Source organism: Schistocerca cancellata, chromosome 4, assembly GCF_023864275.1.
Source record: "Schistocerca cancellata isolate TAMUIC-IGC-003103 chromosome 4, iqSchCanc2.1, whole genome shotgun sequence".
NCBI classification, from domain to species: Eukaryota; Metazoa; Arthropoda; class Insecta; order Orthoptera; family Acrididae; genus Schistocerca; species Schistocerca cancellata.
In genome coordinates, this window is record NC_064629.1 from 304094466 (window position 1) to 304116193 (window position 21728).

Sequence of the window (21728 nt, forward strand, 5' to 3'; positions counted from 1 at the left end):
GCATCCTTGCTGAAATAATTTATAATGGGAGACCCGAGAAGTTCTTTCAATTATCTTAGAATGTGGCCAGAACTGTTCACGTTTCTTCTAAATAGAGTTAATTATGTGATAAGGAATAAAGGTACTGTAATGCATGAAGCACTGTTGCCAGAACTGAAATCACATATCATATTGCATGCATTACTGCATTACAATCGAGAACACTCATCATGCTATAAGATACGGTTTTAGTTGGTGATGATGCTATTTCATTAACACCAATAATTATTAACATTAACAGTAATAATTATTAACATTAGCAACCATAATTATTCGAAGCAAGTCAAATTGAGAAGAGAATGGTTTGCAAACTACTCTCTTGAAGATAGATCTGTACAGTGGCAATATTTCAAACTTCTAACATACGTGAATGGGGAGCACTGCAGCAACGTTTTAAATAGATGAATATTGAATAAAGAATGCAGCTTCTTGAATTTGTATAGCCTTCCCTCCTGTCAACAAAATTCCTTAACAAAGAGTTGAGGAACTCGAACTATGGGAATTTAGTCTCGTAGACGAGAGCATTGCCACAGCTAGAATTACACTTGCTTGTATATTTCTTAATTCAGTTGTATATGTGCTCCTAACTCAATAAATTTTGCCGTGCAGCTCCAATATCGTCAAACCATCTATGTTATGATCGCACATGATGGTCTCAGTGGCAGCAATATGTTGCTTATTTTTGTAATCAGCATCACTGAAATCCCACAAACACCTGTGCAAAGCATAGATGTCTGAAAAGTGAACATTATTCTCCGTTCTCCACTTCATATTTCAGTTTGTCTACCCTCTACGAACACACATAACCTCAAAACTCATGCAACTAATGTCGCCAAAGTTGGAACATGCCAAAAGTGTTTAGTCTCACCAACGAGTTGCGCAAACACGTGGCGCGCATGCGCAGTGGCCAGTAGCGCAGTTGCCTGCAACCTAGTGTTGCTGTGTAAATTAGGCTGAAGTTCTCTTTGTTTATGTAGCAGTTTTCTGACATGGCTATTAAACCATGGCAGATCTTTCCCATTCTTTAAGACCTTACTCAGAACATACTTGTCTAGGGCATTTTGCATGATGCCTTTTAATTTTTTCCATTTGTTCTCCACATCTTTGTCCTCATCACCAAATATTTGATGCTGACTGCTCAGATACCCTGAAATTTGTATCCTGTGACTCTTGCTAAGCAAAAATTTTTCCTACATTTCTTAACATTCTTTGTAAGAGCTGTTGTCATAGATGCTATCACAACCTTATGATCACTGATACCTTCGTCTATGTTAACTGATTCAATAAGTTCACTCTGTTTGTTGCTTGGAGTTACCCTCACAAGATGGTTCTCTATCTGCTCAAAGTAATGTTCAGACAAGACATCCAGAACAATGTCATACGAACCCCTGTCTCTGTCAACAGTTTTGATAGCATGATACTCCCAATCTATACCTGGTAGGTTGACATCACCCCTTATTGCAACGGCTTGATTAGGAAAATTACTAACAATATTCTGCAAGTTCTATCTGAAGCATTCAACCACTAGAGCTCCTGACCCAGGCAGTATATAAAAGCATCTGATTATAAGTTTTGACAGATCTTTGATACTTAACTTCACCCAGATTAATTCACACTCGGAATCTGTGATAACGTTGCTAGATTTTATTGAATTCTTTAGTGCAATAAACACACCACCACAATTGCTGACTAAACTATTCTTACAATAATTATTGGAATCTGAATCAATCCTGGGTATGATGCTACAAATAGACAGTTTAGCCTGCACCCTGTGTGCGATGCTAGTTGCCTTACCTTTAGCCTTAAGTCTATCATTAAAATTACTGATTTCTGACATTATGTGCATGTTCATTGATTTCTAATAACATTTCTCAGTAATTCTGAGTTGTTTTGTAGTGTGCAACTACTGCAGGATCTCTACTTCTTATAGCCTACAAATGAATTTCCCTTTTTCTTTCAAAAGATGCTTTAGTCCCTGTAGTGATCCATAGTTTTTACATGGATGTTTAATGTCCTTTCTGATTAGCTAATGTGTAAAGTTACTTTCAAATAATGATATGAATCTATCATGGAATGAATTAAATTTAGTGACAGCATTTGGTTCATTACAAATGTCATCTCATGTTATCTCTTGTAAACCATTCTTAAAAACATTTGACCTACAGTCATTAATTATTCAAACTGATTTCCATTGAAGAGTATCCATACTGTAAGACACTATGTTACTTATCATAACTAACTCTGCACCATGATCAGAGAGAGCACTTGTTACTGGGTGAACAGTTATTTTCTTACTTTGAGCTTCACCACAGAAAACATTATCAATCAGAGTTCTACTGTTTTTATCCACCGATATTGGAAAGTTAATCACTAAAATCAAATTGTAGTACCTAATTAAGGTTTCCTGATAGTTTTTCCTATCAGAGTCCTTTAGAAAATCAACACCGAAGTCACCACAGTCTATTAACTGCCTTCTGCTGCAGCACAGTTGTGGCTTCCTACCACTCACGTACACAAAAAACAGTTAATTTTGGTCTTAAATCAGACATACACTCACATCACAATTTATTAATGATGAAGAGGAGGCTGGAGACTATTAAGGAAGAAATAATGTGCAAAGAAGTGGGGTACGGAAATACTAAGAATGAAGAGATACGTCTGAAGTTCTCTGAGGCTATAGATACTGTGATAATGAATAGCTCTGTAGGCTGTTCAGTTGAAGAGGAATGGTCATCTCTAAAAGGGGCAGTCACAGAGGTTTGAAAGAAATATGTAGCTACAAGGAAGGTAACTGTGAGGAAACAATGGGTAACAGAAGAAATACTTCAGCTAATTGACTAAAGAAGGAAGTACAAAAATGTTCAGGGAAATTAAGGAATACAGAGATACAAGTCACTTAGTAATTAAGAAAATAGGAAGTGTAGGGAAGCTGAGGTGAAATGGCTGCACAAAAAATGTGAAGAAATTGGAGAAGAAATTATTTCGGAAGGATTGACTCGGCATATAGGAAAGTCAAAATAGTCTTTGGTGAAATTAAAAGCAAGGATGGTAATGTTAATGGTGTAGTGCGAATTCCACTGTTAAATGCAGAGGAGAGAGTGAATAGGTGAAAGAATACACTGAAGGCCTCTATGCGGGTGAAGACTTGTCTGATGACGTGATAAAAGAAGAAACCAGAGTCCACAAGGAACAGATAGGGGATCCAGTATCAGAATCCGAATTTAAAAGAGGTTTGGAGGACTTAAAATCAAATAAGGTAAAAGGGACAAATAATCTTCGATCAGAATTTCTAAAATAATTGGGGGAAGTGTCATCAAAATGACTATTCACATTGGTGTGTAGAATGTATGAGACACGATATAACATTAGACTTTCAGAAAAATATCATCCTCATGGTGAGAATTATTGCATGAACAGCTTAACAGCTCATGCATCCAAGTTGCTGACAAGAATGAGGATCTGTTAAAAGGAAAGGTAAAGGCACCAGAGTGGCAGTTCTGACACTGTGGTCAATAATCGAAGCAAGACTGAATAAAAATCAAGACACATTCATAGGATTTGTCAACTTAAAAAAAGCATTTGACAGTGTACAATGGTGCAAGATGTTTGAAATTTTGAGAAAAGTAGGGGTAAGGTGTAGGGGAATATGGGTGATATATACTATGTACAAGAACTAAGAGGGAAAGAATAAGAATGGGAGACCAAGAACGAAGAGCTCAGATTAAAAAGATTGTAAGACAAGGATGTAGTGTTTTGCCCCTACTGTTCAATTTATATAGTGAAGAAGCAGTGACGGAAATAAGACAGTTTCAAATGCAAGATTAAAATTCAGGGAGAAAGGACATCAATGATAAGGTTGATTGATGACATTGCTGTCCTCAGTGGATGTGAAGAAGAAGAATTGCAGGACCTGTTGAATGGAATGAACAGTCTAATGAGTACAGAATGTGGATTGAGAGTGAAAAACAAAAGTAATGAGAAGTAGCAGAAATTAAAACAGTGAGAAACTTAACATCTGAATTGGGGATCACGTAGTAGAAGAAGTTAAGGAATTCTGCTTTCTAGGCAGCAAGATAACCAATGGCAGATGGAGCAAGGAGGACACAAAAAGCAGACTAGTGCTGTCAAAAAGGGCATTCACGGCCAAAAAAAGTGTACTGGTGTCAAACATATGCCTTAAATTTGAAGAAGAAGTTTCAGGTTCAAATGGTTCAAATGGCTCTGAGCACTATGGGACTTAACATCTTAGGTCATCAGTCGGAGTTTCAGGGAATGTATGTTTGGAGCACAACATTGTATGATAGTGAAACATGGACTGTGGTGAAACTGTAACAGAAGACTGTGGTGAAACTGTAACAGAAGACTGTGGGAAAACTGTAACAGAACAGAATCAAAGCATTTGAGATGTGGTGATACAGAATAATGTCAAAAATTGGGTGGACTGATAAGGTAAGGAAAGAGGAGGTTCTCCACAGAATTGGTGAGGAAAGGAATGCATGAAAAACACTGACAGTAATAAGGAACAGGACGATAGGACACCTGTTAAGGTATCAGGAAATAACTTCCATGGTACTATAGGAAGCTGCAGAAGGTAAAAACTGTAGGGGAAGACAGAGATTGGAATACATCCAGCAAATAATTGAGGACATATGTTGCAAGTGCTACTCTGGGATGGAAAGGTTGGCACAGCAGAGGAATTGATGGCAGGCCACGTCAAGTGAGTCAGAAGACTGATGACTCAAAAACAAAAATAAAAAGCATGGCAAATTTACAGCAGTAGCACACCAGTGAATACTGTAAACTTGTGGGCAAACATCCCCATTGGTTAAATTGTGTCATGCAACTTTGTCTGTACAATATTCCCTTGTACCAGAGGTAATGTTGAAATTAAGTATGTTTAACAACACAGATTTGATGGCAGAAAGCTCAGCCAGAATTAATATTGTGTACAAAATTTACATTAAATAAATGCAATGTATGTTTCTCAGTCTGTTGCTATAATATCTAATAATAGGAAAATTGGTCTCAATAGTATTCTAGATTCATACAAAAAAGGCACAAAAGTTTTCCTTCCATCAAAATATGCAGTCATTGTCAAAAGAAACATTACATAGTAACTTAATAAGAAAGTGTTGTCTAGTGATATCCGTATCTGAATTGAAACACATTTTTGTGTTTCCATACTTGCATATTTTGCTGTCCATTATACTATATGAAACTATACCTCTTCTGTGATAACATGAAGTTAATTACTGACACCAGAGGTGATAATTATTTGTATATGAAGCAAAGAGGATTATGTGTAGTGTAAGGTATGATAAAATGGACATTGAGATAGAAATTCACTGACAGCAACATCTGCTGTTATTCTGCTGCTGTAGGATGCCTCCAACAACTTTAAGAAATAATAATGATGATAATATGCTACTAATGAATTAATTTTGATGTAATCAGTTTATTGAAAGCTCATCATAGCCTACACAACAGCAGCTATAGGAACACAGAAGTTTTCTGATAATTTTGTTGTTGAAGAAGAAAAATGCAGTTGTTAGTACAATTCACAAGTCTTATTGCAACCTTGATTCACTGCCTGGCAGGACCAGTCATGGGTGTTTGCCTTGTAAATGCCAAACTACATCATAGAAAAGGCTCTGAAAGGAGTCTAAGATACTGTTTATAACAGGCATTTGGACTTTAATCAGTTATGAGCCAAACACAGGATAAAAATAACATTGTAAGTGAACAAGCTGTTTGGTATTATTTCTCAGTATTATGTATATAATGGTAAAAAGGAAAATGGACGTCTACAATTACGAATAAGGAGTGGTTTTTTAAAACTTGATAAATGCAAATATTTTAATTTTTAAGGATATGCACTTCTTAAATATCGTACCAAAATACTAAGTACATGAACAAGATAATGTATCATTTATACAACTTTTGTAGGTATGATTCCAATTGTCTGTCTAAGCAATTTTTATTGTTTATTTTACAATAGAAAGGCAACGTTTCCAAAGTCTATAAATGCAAAGATGGAAATTAAAAGTTTTGTTAATATACATATTCAAATTTTTGTATCTATGAAACTAAATACAAAGAAAGCTACATAAATGTTGGACAAGCAGAAGTGCAAAATAGCAATGAACACTATTGATACTACACAAAATACCAGCTGCAACAATACTAAACTGGAAATCTATTGATCACTTTCAGGAATGTTCCTATAAAACTCTTCTGCTCCTTCTAGTACTTTAACATGCCTCATTTGTCTCAAGACATACTTTTTCTTTTCCTTGCTGGCTATGTTCTCCCCCAAATTGGCTGCTTTTCTCACTTCCTGGCTGCAGTTTTTCAATTTTCATACCTCAGTCTCTACAATATTTTCAATATAAGGGGGACAATACTGACAACAATACCTTCTTCTTACACTTTTAAAAAACAATCAGTTACAGAGCAGTTATTTAGCAAGACATCCTATGTTGTATGGCTTTTAGTGCACTGGACTTGAGACCCTATGCTTCCCTGTCTTTATTTAGTATCTTGATGGTGTCCTGTTGTTCCAGCACTTTACATTATTCAGTCAGTGAAAGAATATCTTCCTTTTTCTGGTAGTCTTTATCCATTGTACCAAACACTCTGTCAAGACTACAGCTATGACCACAAGTGGGGAAATAATGGACCAGCTTATTAAATATTCTGCTTTTTTTCATGAAGTTTACTAGTGTACACATCATTACTGGATTTTTATCTTGACTGGTACAGAAATTAGAAAATAAATGAATTTCATTCGGACCATTTTCTGGCTTGGATGTGTCGGAGTTTGAGAAAGTCCAGTATAGCAGAGGCTACTTCTTGGTTGCATCCTTTCGGTCCTTCTGTTTCAAGCCATGTGTAAAAAGCAGTCCTGCTCTTCGTATGTGCTCGGGAATGAATCATAATGCACAAATTGCGTAACCAAGCCTGTTTTGAATAGATTACTTCACCTATGGAGAGCTTTGGTACTGACTGAATCTTTTATATATCAAAACCTACTTTAACCATATTTGGGTTTTTCTCCTTCATTATTGCACAGAATTTTTTGCATGAAGTTTGCAGCATGTGGTTTGCTATTACACAGTCCCAATAGTGGGATGCGTTGCACAAAATTTTTTTGTATCTTTGTATTTCTCCAAATCTTGTTCTTTTTAAGAGTCTGTATTTGGACATTCATGATGTTGCTGAAATGTTGCAGCCCATACAGGTACTGTCTGGCCATCTTTTTTCCTTATGCTGCTCTTCATCAATACAGTATTCTTCCTTCTTGCTTCTTTCTTGATGTTCATTCTCCCTGACAAAGCTGTCTCAAACTGAGCAGTAGTAAGGAGTTAATGTTGTTCATTGAACCAGTAATTTATTTCTGTGTTTAGTTCTGTTGGCAAGTGCTTGCATACAGTGTATGGTTTCTTCTTCTTCTCGCCCCCCCCCCCCCCCCCCCCTTCTTTTTCAGTTGGCAGTGACATCCTATACTGTTATTTCTCCATCATGTCTCTCAGAATCAAAGCACAGTTTGTGTTTATCGACTTTTCCTTTGGTAGAAAGTCTCTCGGACATGCAGCTGGATTGATGGATCATTGTAGAATGAATTTTCAATGTAATGTGTCATCATCATCAGGTTATTCCTGCTAACTGACATTGTGGACCAGTGGGTGCAATATATATACCAGTCATCTCCCCTCTGCATTGACACCATGTATGGACTGCGCAATGTGCTGGCCACTTTGATGGGGGCAGCTTGCCCTCGGGAGTTGGGTTGTGGTCCACAGTCTGCACTCCACTTTGCCATGTTAAGTATTCTGTTTCCACTGCATCTGGAGAATTTTCAATGCCAAAGCCCATTTTTGACAAAGTTGAAATCCATTGGCCTTTTTGATGTGGTTCTCATGTAATCAGATTTCAATGCTCTGCTTATATACACAGTCCCAATAGTGGGATGCGTTGTGCAAAATTTTTTTTGTATCTTTGTATTTCATTTTATGGTTGGTTTCAAGGCAACATTCAGCAATTGCTAATTTTGTGGGCTACTGGAGGTCAGTGTGCCATTTGTGTCCCATGTCTTTCTTCAATTGTATGAATATTTTGTCCGACATATACATTCCCGCACTCACTATGTAATAGACTCCAGATTTCCAGAGTCACAGGTCATCTTTTACTGTGCTTAAAAGGGATTTGGTTATTGCTGGTGGGTGGTACATACATTTGATATTTTGTCATTATAAAATTCTACCAATTTTTCTGCATATGTTTTTTTGCGTATGAATTGGTGGCTCTCTTTTTCAGCTGTTCTTCATTGGGTGTTGGCTGTGGTGTGGCCTTTTGCTTGAAGGTGTGTCAAACATGGTGGTCACTATAGCTGTTTTTCAGGTACATATCCCTGAAGTAATTTAGTCCTGGTTTAAGGCTTTCTTAGTCAGATATCTCACAAGCTCTGTGGACTAACCTGTTTAGCACTCCTTCCCTTTGTGATGGGTGATGACAGCTGAAAGTGCAAAGGTACTGTTGTGTGTGGGTATTGTTCCAATAGATGCTGTGTCCCAATATTCTGCCCAGTTTTCTCTGTACTAGAACTTCCAAGGATGACAACTGACTGTTTTGCTCCAACTCCATGGTGAAATGAATTTGGTTGTGTATAAAGTTCAGGTGTTGTAAGAAAAAATGAAACTCATCTTTCCCATGAGGCCAGATGATGAATATATCATCAACATATCTGTAAATGTTGGTTTTAATGGTGCTGAGTCTAGTGCCCTGTCCTCAAAGTCTTCCATGAACATATTGGCCACCACAGGTGACAGAGAACTACCCACTGACATGCCATATCATAGTAATGTCCATCAGAAAGAAAATATGTGGACTTGAGCAGAAAACTGAAAAGTTCGGTAAATGAGAGCCCAAATTTCTTTGCAACATGTTCCAGCAACTCCTTGAGTGACACTCTGGTGAAAAGTGACACAACATTGAATCTGACCATGAGATCTGAGCTGGCCTATCTCAGTTTCCATACACATACCACAAACTGAGCTGAGTTCTTGATGTGGTGCTCATGTTTGCCAACCAACAGGATCAAAACTAACATCAAGTGTTTGCAAGCAGGTACATTGGCACTCTAATTGTACTCACTACTGGTCTAAGAGGTGTACCCTCTTTGTGTACCTTTGGAAGCCCATAGAGACTAGATGGTGCAGCAGCATGTGGCCAAAGTTTCTTCACCCAAGAGGGTGAGACTTCAGTAAAGTTCAATTGTCTTGCGTTGCATCCAACTGGTAGAATATGTCGTCATCGTCTTGTAAGCTACGTCATCTAGGAATTTGTATATTTTCTCTTTGTATTCTGCCACGGATCATCACGCAAAGACTGCTGGGAAGCACTTTCCCATCTGGAAATATTATACCTTGGTGGTGCAGACCTGGTGAAAGTACAGCACATTTTCCATTGTATCTCCTCCACCATATTTGGTGGTGGAGTGGACGCAACTTGTTCCACCCCTATGATGATATCTGTGGCAGTTAATGCTGCTGCCATAGGGGCACAGTTTAAGCCTTTCTCAAGGACAGACAAGGCAGCATTATTGGTGGTTTTCCCTGCAAGATTCATTATGGATCATCTAGTATCTTGCTTTGGCTGTTTTGTTGACAGTCGGTTGAATTATGAAGACTGTTTCATAGATGCCTTTTGTTGTACCCCCTGCTTGCACCCAGGTGAACATTCAACTCACTTCCAGGTAATGGGGGTGAGCATTCTAGATGTAGGGCAAAGAGCTTGCATTTTATGGAGTCAAGCTGGTGCCACGTGTGTCTGATCAGTTTGTGCACTGGAGCTAGGCTGGGTCCTCTGGTAATTCGGTTTGCTACTGGTGTCTGGATACGATGTATAATCTTAGAAAAGGTTAACACAATGCAGATATCGCAGCACATTTTCAAAAAGGCAAGTGCACTCAAAAGGCATTGTTTATTGTTTTGGAGCATATCAAGCTTTTTGAGTTGCTGCGGCATTTCCTTCCCATAGAGGAAACTAATGTGAGTTTGTAGGTTTTTCCAGCAAATATATTGCTTCAAAGTCTCTTAGGTATGCAGCCAGATTGATTGATCATTGTAGAATGAATTTTTGATGATGTAATGTGCCATCATCATCAGGTTACTCTTGCTGACTGACATCCTGGACCAGTGGGTGCAATATATATATACCAGTTCACTCACCCCTTCACTGACCCCACATATGGACCACACGACATGCCAGCCTTGGTGGTGGAGATAGGATTTGAGTTGGGGTCCACAGTCTGCACTCCACCTTTGCCATGCTCAGTGTTCCATTTCTACTGTGTTTTGATAATTTTCAGTGCCAGAGCCCATGCTTGACTGAGTTGAAATCCATTGTCCTTGTTGATGAGGTTTTCATAGCCACAGTTCAGTAGCCTCCTTGTATACACAGTCCCAATAGTGGGGTGTGTTGTGCACAATTTTTTTATCTTCAAATTTCATTTTGTAGTTGGTTTCAAGGCAATGTTCAGCAGTTGCTGATTTTGTGGGCTGTTGGAGGCTGGTGTACAGTTTGTGTTCCGTGCACATTTCTTCAGTTGTGTATACCACCTGCTGGCAAAGACCTAGTCCCTTTTAGGGACAGTAAAAGATGAACTGAGACTCCAGAAATCTGGAGTATGTTACATACCATGTGAGTGCAGGAATGCATATGTCGGACAAACTATTCACACAATTGAAGAACGGCGCATGTAACACAAATGGCACACTGACCTTGGGCAGCCACAAAATCAGCAGTTGCTGAACATTGCCTTGAAACCAACAATAAAATTCAAAACAAAGATACAAAGTTCTGCACAACACATCCTATTGTTAGGAATGTGTATACAAGGATGCTACTGAAATCCAGCTAAATGAGGACCTCATCAACAAGGACAAGGATTTCAACTTGGTCAAGGATGGGCTCAGGTAGTGGAAATTCACTAAACACAGTGTAAACAGAAAAATGAGCATGGTGGAGGTGGTGTTCAGACTGAGACCACAGTTCAACTCCTGAGCACAAGCCACCCCCGTCACTGTGGCCAGAACATTGTGTGGTCCATTACATGGGTCAGTGGAGGTGGGAGATGACAGACATATGTATACTGCACCCAGTGATCCAGGATTTCAGTCGGTAGGAATAATCTCATGATGATAGCACATTCCACCAAATACAATTCATTCAACAATGATCAATCAATCTGTCTGCATGCCCAAGAGACTTTCAACCAGTATATTAACAAGGAAAACCTACAAACATACTTTTGCTTTAATTGCCTGAGAGAAAATGTCAAGTTTTGGAAAAACTCATAGGTTCCAACAGCCTATAACAACAGCAAATATGAGATTTTGCCAAAATCCTTTGAACATATCATCCATGGCAACAACCTTGATTTGTAACTAAAAAAATCTAAATTTTAAACAATCAAGCATTTATTGACTTTTGAAAAAAATGCTACTGAATTATAAACAAGAGTGTTATATTTGACTCTGATTCATAGCTGACGTGGACACTGATATTTAAACTGTCTTGATGAGGTGCAGTTAATAGTGTCATTTGGAAGTGAGTTGTTTAAACACATATCTACTCAAGAAAAGGTATATCATTAAATACTTTCATTACAAAAGTGCATGAAAGAGGACATTGACACTAGAGATTATTGTGTCATTGGAACATCAATATATGGAGTCTTCCTTTGTTTCACAATATTGTGAACTTTTCCCATGAATGTAATTCACCACAATGTGTCCAAATTGTCTGTGAGTCTACTCCTAGTTAGCGAAAAGTATCTGTTATAGAAGAATCATATTTAAATAGAAAAAGATTTGACTTATACAAATATTATTGTGGGTTCTTCTGAGTCCTAGTTACACTACAAATTGCATCTGTGGCATGGTGACAAGCATTCACACTAGCAATTATATGAGAAATAAACTTCCTGATCCATTAATTAATTCATCACAGGCGGCCTGTAGTTGACATCCAGAGAAGAGGACCAGTGCATTGTGTCGACCCGGTTGCCACAACTGCAAAGGAAGCAGACCGGGAAGATTTATATGATCGTTTGATCAGTGTTGGAAGATTAGGAACAAGAAGAGTTCAGTGGATGTCAAAAAGGCCTTTTGCATCTGCATGTATTGAATTTGTACAGGTGCAGACTGGTAGCAGTTACAGCCAGGTTTCCAGTAACTGGGTACAGATGGCAAGCATCCAGGGGCACTGTTGACGGAGATCCACTTGAGGTCATCACACTGCCGTGAGCCGGTGGAATATATAAGGTGTTTAACTGTGAGTCATTTAGGAGAAGTGTTGTAAGGTGTGTATAATAAGTGTTTCTTTATAACACAGTATTTTAATCCAGTGAGTTAAGAATGGATGGTGAAGTTTACCAAATGTTAAAAGATTTAAAGAAGTAATTTGACAAAAGTAGCTGATAATTAAGAAAAGATAATAGGTCATTTAAAAATGATGCAACAGAAATTAAAAAGTATTGACAGTGACTTAAAAAGGATACTAAGGAACTTAGAAATGATAATCACAAGTTAGGGCAAGCGGTAATGGTTCAAATGAATGAAATCAGTAAAAACTCGAAGATCATTTTTATGAATCTCAGGCTGAAAAAGACCAGTTATACCAGGAAATTCAAATATTGACTATAGAGGTATCTAATTTAAGAATCACTTTACTTGCTGATCTAGATAATGAAAGTAAAGAAATCCAAAAAGATATGTGTGATAAATTAGAATTAGTCCAAGATGGGCTTATTGAATCAGTTAAAAAAGTGGAGTTAGGCCTTCAGAAAAAAAAAAAAAAAAACGGGAAGAAAACTTTTCAAATTTGATGAAGGAAAATTGATCAAGAACATGAATAAATCAAAGCTGTAAGGAAGAAGGTATAATTAGATGGAAGGAGGATTGCTGAGTTGTAACAAAATAAGGTTAGTGAGGGCTTACAGATTGATACAAGTTCAGGTGCACTTAGACAAACAAATAAAAGTGATAAGGCAGTTAGTTAAAGTCAGAGGTGTTGTATCAAATATGAATGGTCAGATGGTCTTGCCCATATGTAACAGAAAACCTTCACTTTGGCCTATCATATGGCTAACCTGTAAAGTACATGGGTTGTAAAGAACAGTAGGAAATGGTTTAAATGGGGGAGGTAATAGAATGTGACTGTGGTATAGTTGCATGGAACAACCATGTATTACTTCTGCTTTAGACTTGTGGAAAGAGTTCTGCATAGAAAGCAGAGGTCCTTTAGCAAATCAATTCAAAATTTTAAACCTGAGAGTGATATACCTCCTGATATACCTTTCCTGAGAGCATTTGAGAACACTACCAACCGCATGGGCTGATAAGAGGAGAGTTATATTTGCAGTGGGTCATTTAGAAAAAGAAGTCTCTGAATGGGAAGTTGTACACGCAGATTAGTTTCGTAGTTGGAAGATTTATACCAATAGTTCAAAGAGAAGTTTTGATCAGAAGGTGAACAACAAAAGTTGACTTCAAAATTACTTGACCCAAATCCATATTATGGAAGTTGGAGTGGATTCAGAAATTTCTTTGAATGGCATCTAAATTGTAGGAAGATTAAGTGTCATTACTTCAAGAACATGAGTAAATTAGTACAGAAGATTTTAGATCATGTTCAAGCTACGAGTGAGAGAAGGAAACTGGGTGGCCAATAAAATTATAATATATATTTGTCACGAGTGTATGTTGGTTTAAATAGGTGTGGCTATGTCTGTTAAAAGTAGTTACCACCAAAAGTGTGGTATGATGCATAGGAAAGGATTACTTGGTAAATGGTGTTTAAAAATGGATTTTGTCTGATAATGTTAGCCAAGTTGTTAGCAAGGACTTCAAGGAGTTGTTGGAAAGATATGACTTCAAACATGTAATGATTTTGAAATATTATCAACAAAGTAACCCAACACCATGTATTATGCAAGACTTCATAGGAAAGGCTTCACAGGATGCATTGCTCTGAATGACATATTCCGTGGATGGACCTTGTCCCTGAATTTGAGAACATATTGAAGGAAATACCTCATATCAGTACAGCATTAGTGCCCATGGACATTATAGGAAAGGAGTTTGTAGGAGAGCCATTTTTGCCCTTGTTTGACTACTTGTCAGACAAAAAGCTCAAGTGAATGTGACTTCAGCGTGGTAGAGAATGAGCATGGTGGTGTTTGCTGATTAAGGAAACACAATGAAGTAGCACTAGTGTTTAGTTTTAAAGTAGGAGATAAAATTATGGTTCAGACCAGTGGATGAAGTTCCAAATTATATAAAGAAATTGGGAAATTCTTTCAGCTTTTCCAAGTGTCATGGGAGATGTTAGAAGTACCCCATCCCAAAGCAGTTGTGCTGTGGGACCCAAACAGTGGATAAATAAAAGGCTTATATAATATATCAAAGATATGTAAGTATCATGAGGAACTATAAGTAATGTTGACCTTAAAGAAGCATCTAAAATAAGCTAACTGCCTGGAAATACTATAGTAGTAGATGTATGAAGAAGTTGCAAGTTAAAAACAATTGATCCTAGTGACAACTAATGAGGGAAAAGGAATGCATAGAGTTGTAGTAGATTATCTTGGATACAACATGGTGAACTAGCTGCTGCATAGGAAATGAATGATCAGGTAGAAATTTAGACAGAAACAGTAAGTAGTAAGTACCGTTGAGACCCCAAGCATAGAACAATAATAATTGCTAATGTTCATTTTAACAAAAGAACCATGATGCTGTAAACATCTATGATAACAAGGACAGAAGTATATAAATCAGTAACCTTAAGTCAGTAGCAGATATAATTGAAGTAGTCCATAAATAAGTATGTCTCAAATTAAGTGGTAGAAGGAAATGATTTTAAAATATCCTATTAGCCCACGGGAAGCATAGTATTACTGATCTACTGAAGTTGTAATCTCTAAGTTTAGGTACTCAGCACCAGGGCTGTATGGTAGACAGACCTGATTGACATGTGCATATCTAATATTGTCATTGGCCCTTGTGTTCATGTAGAGCTGTTGGTAATATGATACTGGCGGGTCACATTATCGCATAGGATGTATTATTAAATGTTCCTGTGTATCTAGCATTTAACATGCTTAAAATAGGACCAAAAAATGGAGCTCTGTTAATATCATGAAGAGAAAATAGTTAAGTAGTAGTTTGAGGCTGACAATGTGAGGGTAAGTAATGTCTTACATGTTCTCTCAGGAAAAGGTAAAGGGGGTAAATGTATTATTATCCAGTGGGAAACTAATAGCCCTGCTTGAGAGAGATTCTAACAATACAAGTGATAGCATATGGTGGGCATTGACAGTAAGTCACAGATAAATATCTGTCTATCATAAATTTTGCTGTCAAGTTTTATTCCTGTATAATAAAAAACAAAGGTTTAACTACACTTTATAGAACCTAGTAAGTAAAACTATGGACCTGTGAATCCTAATAGAGCATGGAAGATGATCATGTGATGGATAATATGACAAGTCATCTGTTTCACCAAACACTACTGTAGAAGCACAAGATGACCTTTGGATAAAAGAAAATGTGAATGTTCATCAATTATGTAACACTAATAAAAAGGCAGATGGTTTAAGGGAATGTCAGTCAGTGGGAAGACCGCTATGATTTAAAATAGCTTAATATTTACAAACAATAATGAGATGCTATTATTTAATCATGTATGTAAAAGGTAATTACAAAACAAGATTTAGTATTGTTAGGGAATAACAAAGCGTGTAATTATTTATTGTACTATGGCAAACATAATACACAAAGCAATGCTAATGCACCTAAAAATAATAAGTCTTCATGTTAATGAAACAGTAATGGTTAATACATCCTAGTGACATAAAGGAACTGTAAGGTAGTACAATGAGGAAGTGGTGGCCATATGGAGGTACATGTCATAAGCTCAAATGGTGTGAGTAAAAGAGTTAAGATATAGTAATGCAAATGAGTATGAGATGACGTAACCTGTGTAGTCAAATAAAGCCATAAAATGGAGCAAGATGCTTAATCATCCAACATAAACTATTAACTGTTATTTAGTTTAAAACTGAAGTATCTCAGCTAGTGTGAAGTATTTATGGTATATCGTGAGAAACACTTATATGTTCAACTGAGTGACATAAGCCAAGTAGGAATATATATTATAACTTTGTATTATAGGTATTATGTGAGTAAATGTACTGAAAATGTTTGTTTTTATGTGTTTCATGACCCATGATCCTGTTCAGCAAGATGTTCCAGTGCTGTTCTGATGACGCAGCAGGTGCTGTAGGGGTCCATCCACTGACCAGCTGAGCTGGTGGCAGATGACCTGTAAGACATTGTCAAGACTGAATTTAATTATTAAAAATGTCTTGCTAATAAATGAACATAAAATTGTATCACTTTTGTGTCTGATGTCCAACTGTTAACATTAAAAAGTTGTGATATATCAGATCTGTATGTGCTGGTGATTGATTGTACATAATAAGTTCTGAGCAGACACAGTAAGATAGTTCAGTTGAGAGAATTGGTTGATACACCAGTCTTAATTTTGAGACTTTCTAGTTGCATGAAGATTAGCCAGGCAACTATAAATGACTATTTTTATAACTCAGGGAGTTTATTAGAAGCTTAAACTGAGTTAAATGACAAAAAATGTTACTATACACAGAATAAGACTGGAAGTGTAGCAATATCTGCTGGCCACTGTGGGCGAGCAGTTCTAGGCACTTCAGTGCACTGCACTGCTGCTATGGTCGCAAGTTCGAATCCTGCCTTGGGCATGGATGTGTGTGATGTCCTTAGGTTAGTTAGGTTTAAGTAGTTCTAAGTCTAGGGGACCGATGACCTCAGATATTAAGTCCCATAGTGCTTAGAGCCATTTGAACCATTTTGCAGCAATATCTCTGACAGTTAATATAGTGATTATTTATACATTATTTTACACTTCAGTATTCAATATGTATTGAACTCTAATGAAGTTTTATGAACTGTTAATCCTTGTTTAACCATCTTAATAGTGACTTGATGGTTAGAGGAAAATCCGTGAATGATACTATGATTGTGAATTCCGTGTATATCAGCTATGCCGAGTGAACTGAATGGAATTATTAATGACACTTAGGCATTTTTAAAGAACTTACACAAGCTTATTGTGAGTTTTGTAACTGTACTGATGAGGTGCAGTTAATGGTAGCATTTGAAGTGAATTATTTAAATGCTTATGCACTCGAGAACAGGTAGATTGTTAAATACTTTCATTACAAAAGTACATGAAAGATGACATTGATACCAGAGATTATCGTGTCATTGGAACATTGATATATGGAGGTTTCCTTTATTTCACAATATCGCAAATTTTTCCCACGAGTGTAATTGAACATTAAACATCCAAATTGTCCATGAGTCTACTCATTGTTAGTGAAAAGTATCTGATATAGAACAATTGTTTTTAAATAGAAGATTTGATTTATGTGAATGTTATTGCAGGTTCATCTGAGTCCTGACTATACTAATTTGCACCTGCAGCATGGTGATGTGATCACACCAGCAAATATACGAGAAATAAAAATCTTTATATAGTAATTACTTCATCACAGGCAGCCTATAGTTGTGTCAGTAGAGGAGGGATAGGGCAGGCCTCTGAGTCAACATAGTCTTAGGACAACAGAAATAGTGTATGCAATTGATGAGCATTTCCTCAAAAGTTGATAAATGCTCAGTTGTTCCAAATTTAGATTTTTGTAGTTGCAAATCAAGCTTGTTTCCATGCATAATGTGTTGAAACAGTTTTGTCAAAGCCAGTATTTGCTGTTGTTATGAGGTATTGAAAAATACAAGTTTTACAAAACTTGATATTTGCTGTCAGTCAATTAGAGCAAAACTACCAAATTGTGATTTGATTCTGAGAGACCTGATGGGAGAATAACAATATAGGACGTCACTGACAATGATAATGAGAGAGATTTTCCTGAAAAAAAGACTGTAGGCAAGTACTTGCCACCAGAACTGACAATAGAAATAAATTAGTGGTTTATGTGACAACATTAACTCCATTTTATTGCTCAGTTCAAGCCATCTGTGTCAGTGAGACAGAACATCAAGAAAGAATCAAAAAGGAAGTGTGCTGTTCTGATAAAATACAGCATAAGGAAAACAGAAGGCTAGGCAGTCCCAGTATACACTGGAACATTTCAAGAAACACCTGAGAGCCCCAAAGACAGCAAAAACTTCATGAAAAGAAGTTCTATGCAGTAATGAAGGAGGAAAACTGAAATGTGGTTACAGTATGTTTTGATTTACAACAGAATCTGCCAATACAAAAGCTCTGAAGTATTCTATTCAGGACTGGTTTGGATATACAGCTTGTGCATTTGATTCATTCCCAGTCATAGACAAAGGAAAGGATTGCTTTTCATACTTGGCTTGAAACAGAAGGACTGAAAGAATGCAACCAAGTAGCCTCTACTGTAGTCTGTTTTCTCAGAAACCTCAACCCAACCAAAAAGTGGTTCAAATGAAATTTGTTTATTGTCCAACTCCTATGTCAGTCAAAATGAAAATACAGTAATTATGTGCACCCTAATGGCCATTATGGAAGAAAGCAGAAAATCTTATAAGCTGGTACATTATTTTGCTATTCATGGACCCAGCTATAATCCAGACAGAGTGTATGGTAGAGTGGATAGATAATTATTACTGCAAAAAGAAAGACATTCTTTCAACAACAGAATACTGTAAACTGCTGGAACAGTATGGTGTTGTCAAGATACTTAAAATATTGGGAGGCAAAGAATTTCAAGTCCAATTCGCTAAAAGCCATATGATCTGAGATGCATTTCAAAATAACTGCTCAGCAAATGGTAGATTAAGAAAAATGTAAGAAGATGGTATTGTTGTCAGCATCAGACAATTATGATGAGGTTGAGGTACTGAAATCCAGAAACTGTAGCTAGGTAGTGAGAAAATCAACCACTCTGGAAAAGAACAACATGGTCAGCAAAGAAAAGAAAAAGTATCTCTTAAACCTTATGAGGCATTTTAATAAACCAGAAGGAGCAGAAGAGTCTTATGTTCAACATATACAAGGACAGCAAACATTGCACAATTAATAACATAACATAAGTGTAGAGCATTTACATCATGATGATAACCTAAAAATTAAATTCATGAACACCAATGCAATGTGGCTGGACTGTTGGAAATGCTGAGAATAGCTCCTAAATCTTCAATACATGCACAGCTTCACTGTTTAATGCCAGCACCTCCTTATCTTCTTGGAATATATTGACCTCAGTGTATTCCAACATTTATATCATTTGTCAATTGAAAGAATAACTCCACTACAAACGTGATCAAAATAGCCTGTTGTAGCAAATCTACATTAATGCATAATTGTATCATAAACTAGATGTCTGGAAATGAGAGTTAGTAAAAGACAATGTATTAACTCAATAGTTATAAGAACATGAAAGATTTTCACAATGATAAATCCCACATTTTGATAAAATATATGATACCAGCAAGTAAATCATTTCCAGTAGCTTTAATCTACCTCGCACCTCTTACTTACACAATAAAATGTTATTCTGACATATCAGCAGTTACAAACCTCCACAAACTTCCTCTGTGACTGCTATGGATTACTGCCAACAACAAAACTAATATCATGAGTTTAAAGCACACGGCCTATCTCCATCGTCTGCTGTTGTCATCTGCTGAACCAGATGAGTGTTAAGTGCACGTGCACTGTAGCAGATCAGCAAAAAAGCATATAATGTGATAGTCAGAAAAGTTACCTAGAGGCAAAACTTTACAGATCCATACCAAAAGAATAAAAAGACTAAGATTCTTTGTAGGCACTATAAGAATGTATTTCACCTTTCGGCTGGGATGAAAGTGAATTTTATGTATACATATGAACACCTTGTGTTAATTGAAAGGGCTCGAGGTGTGTGGGATGGTGCAGTGCGTGGTCTTGCCACTGCATGGTGGTGTTCACAGTGTGCGAGTCGAGGGCTGGGAAAACCCTGTCAGCAGTGGTGGCCATTGTGTCAGCACTCTGAAACTTCTGTGTGGCTAATACTATGCATACTACGGTGGGGAAAAGCACGCCAAGTTGTTACAGACAGCGTGAGGAGGTACTGGAGGTGTTGCAAGGGCCACTTGTCAGTGCACTGCTTGGATGAGAATGCTGCTCGCATGCATGCACTGCAGCTCTAACATGGAGAGTCCACTCTGTGAGCCTGGCACATAGGGCACTGATGTTGCCAAATTGTGGCAGGTTTGTAATTATGTCACATGTTCCCATGACAATTGACAGTTCCTGCTGTGTGAAAACAAGTGCAAAATGTGTTGTATCATTCATAATGGAAGAGCCTACAAATATTGCCTCTGCAGAAGTGAACCGCAGGTGTGGGTCACACATGTTGGACGGCAGCAAGTGCACGGTGGGGTGGACAGGTGAAGAGGTGGGAGAAACTGCATGTGCATACCCAGTGGCAGCATGTGCAAGCTGTGTGAAGTGACTTAGGAATGCTTGGAATCTGCCCATCTGTGTGTGCAGGTTGGGGAGGGGGGATTTGGCCATTGGTGGGGCCCGGACCTGATTGAGGCGGTGTTGTGGGATTGTCTGTACCATGGCGTACTGCTCTCTTCACTAGCAGTGGCAGGCAGAGGGGCGGGGGTGGATGCACAATGCAGCTGTGCAATGCACATGACCCAGTACAATGATCGGAAGCCATATGGGGGGGGGGGGGGTTCAGCCGATGGTCACCAATGTGGAAAATACATTCCTCACTAACCTAGCACACGTAGCCCTATAGTACACTAGTACATCTGAACATTAGTGGAAAAAAAGGCAAACAGGACACAGAAAGTACCTTTGACTTTTTAGTTTATTTATTGGGGCAGGACACAATTACATAAAAATTAACAGGGGACATTAACACAGTAAAATTACTTAGCAATAATGATGGACACAGTTCCTATAGCAGACAGTAGCCCAACAGAACTGAAGTTTTCAGGGACTGGCAAGTAATGAATCATAAAAGTTGAAAGTTATAGACAGCTATTCCATACCTATCAAATACAAGAAAAGAAAGTTTGTGGACATGCACATGGTAGACTATGGCAGTCAGGCACTTCATAGCACACTGACCAATGTGATACAATCATCACTGAGAATTCTGTGGTGCAGAAGCAGCCTACTGATCCTGTGAAGCTAGGGGTAGCATGAAAAACATCAATGTCGAATTGATCTGTTTATTCAAAATTCTAAGGCTTTGTAAATGCCCACAATCAGCCAATGTGTACAATACAGACATACCAGTGTTGGCTTCTCTGCAAGTGTATATGTCCAGAATATTGTCACTGCACATCATGGCAAGTCGCATCTTCAAAGTCACACAGCACAAAAGACATTCACTGTAAAACACTACCTTGCTCGGACAAGCATGTCAATCATTTGATGTCAGCATGGGAAGTACCATTCAGGGAGCTCTTTCTGTCTCATACTTCTCTCCAGGAAAACCCCCTGGGCTGCAGCAAGGCAGAGCATGGCAGAGAGAAGTTCCACTACTTCAGTCCGCTTTGCTCACGGCCTATCTGCATCGTCTGCTGTAGTCATCT

At 37.7% G+C, this 21728-nt stretch overlaps 1 long non-coding RNA gene across 2 annotated transcripts in view; it reads left to right on the forward strand.

Moving 5' to 3' along the window:
- Positions 1–21728, forward strand: part of LOC126183668 (uncharacterized) — a 76689-nt gene that overhangs the window by 12055 nt on the left and 42906 nt on the right. For both annotated transcript variants that reach the window (XR_007536787.1, XR_007536788.1), the window contains exon 4: positions 16346–16430. This is a non-coding gene — a long non-coding RNA (uncharacterized LOC126183668). The remainder of the gene's footprint in view (positions 1–16345; positions 16431–21728) is intronic.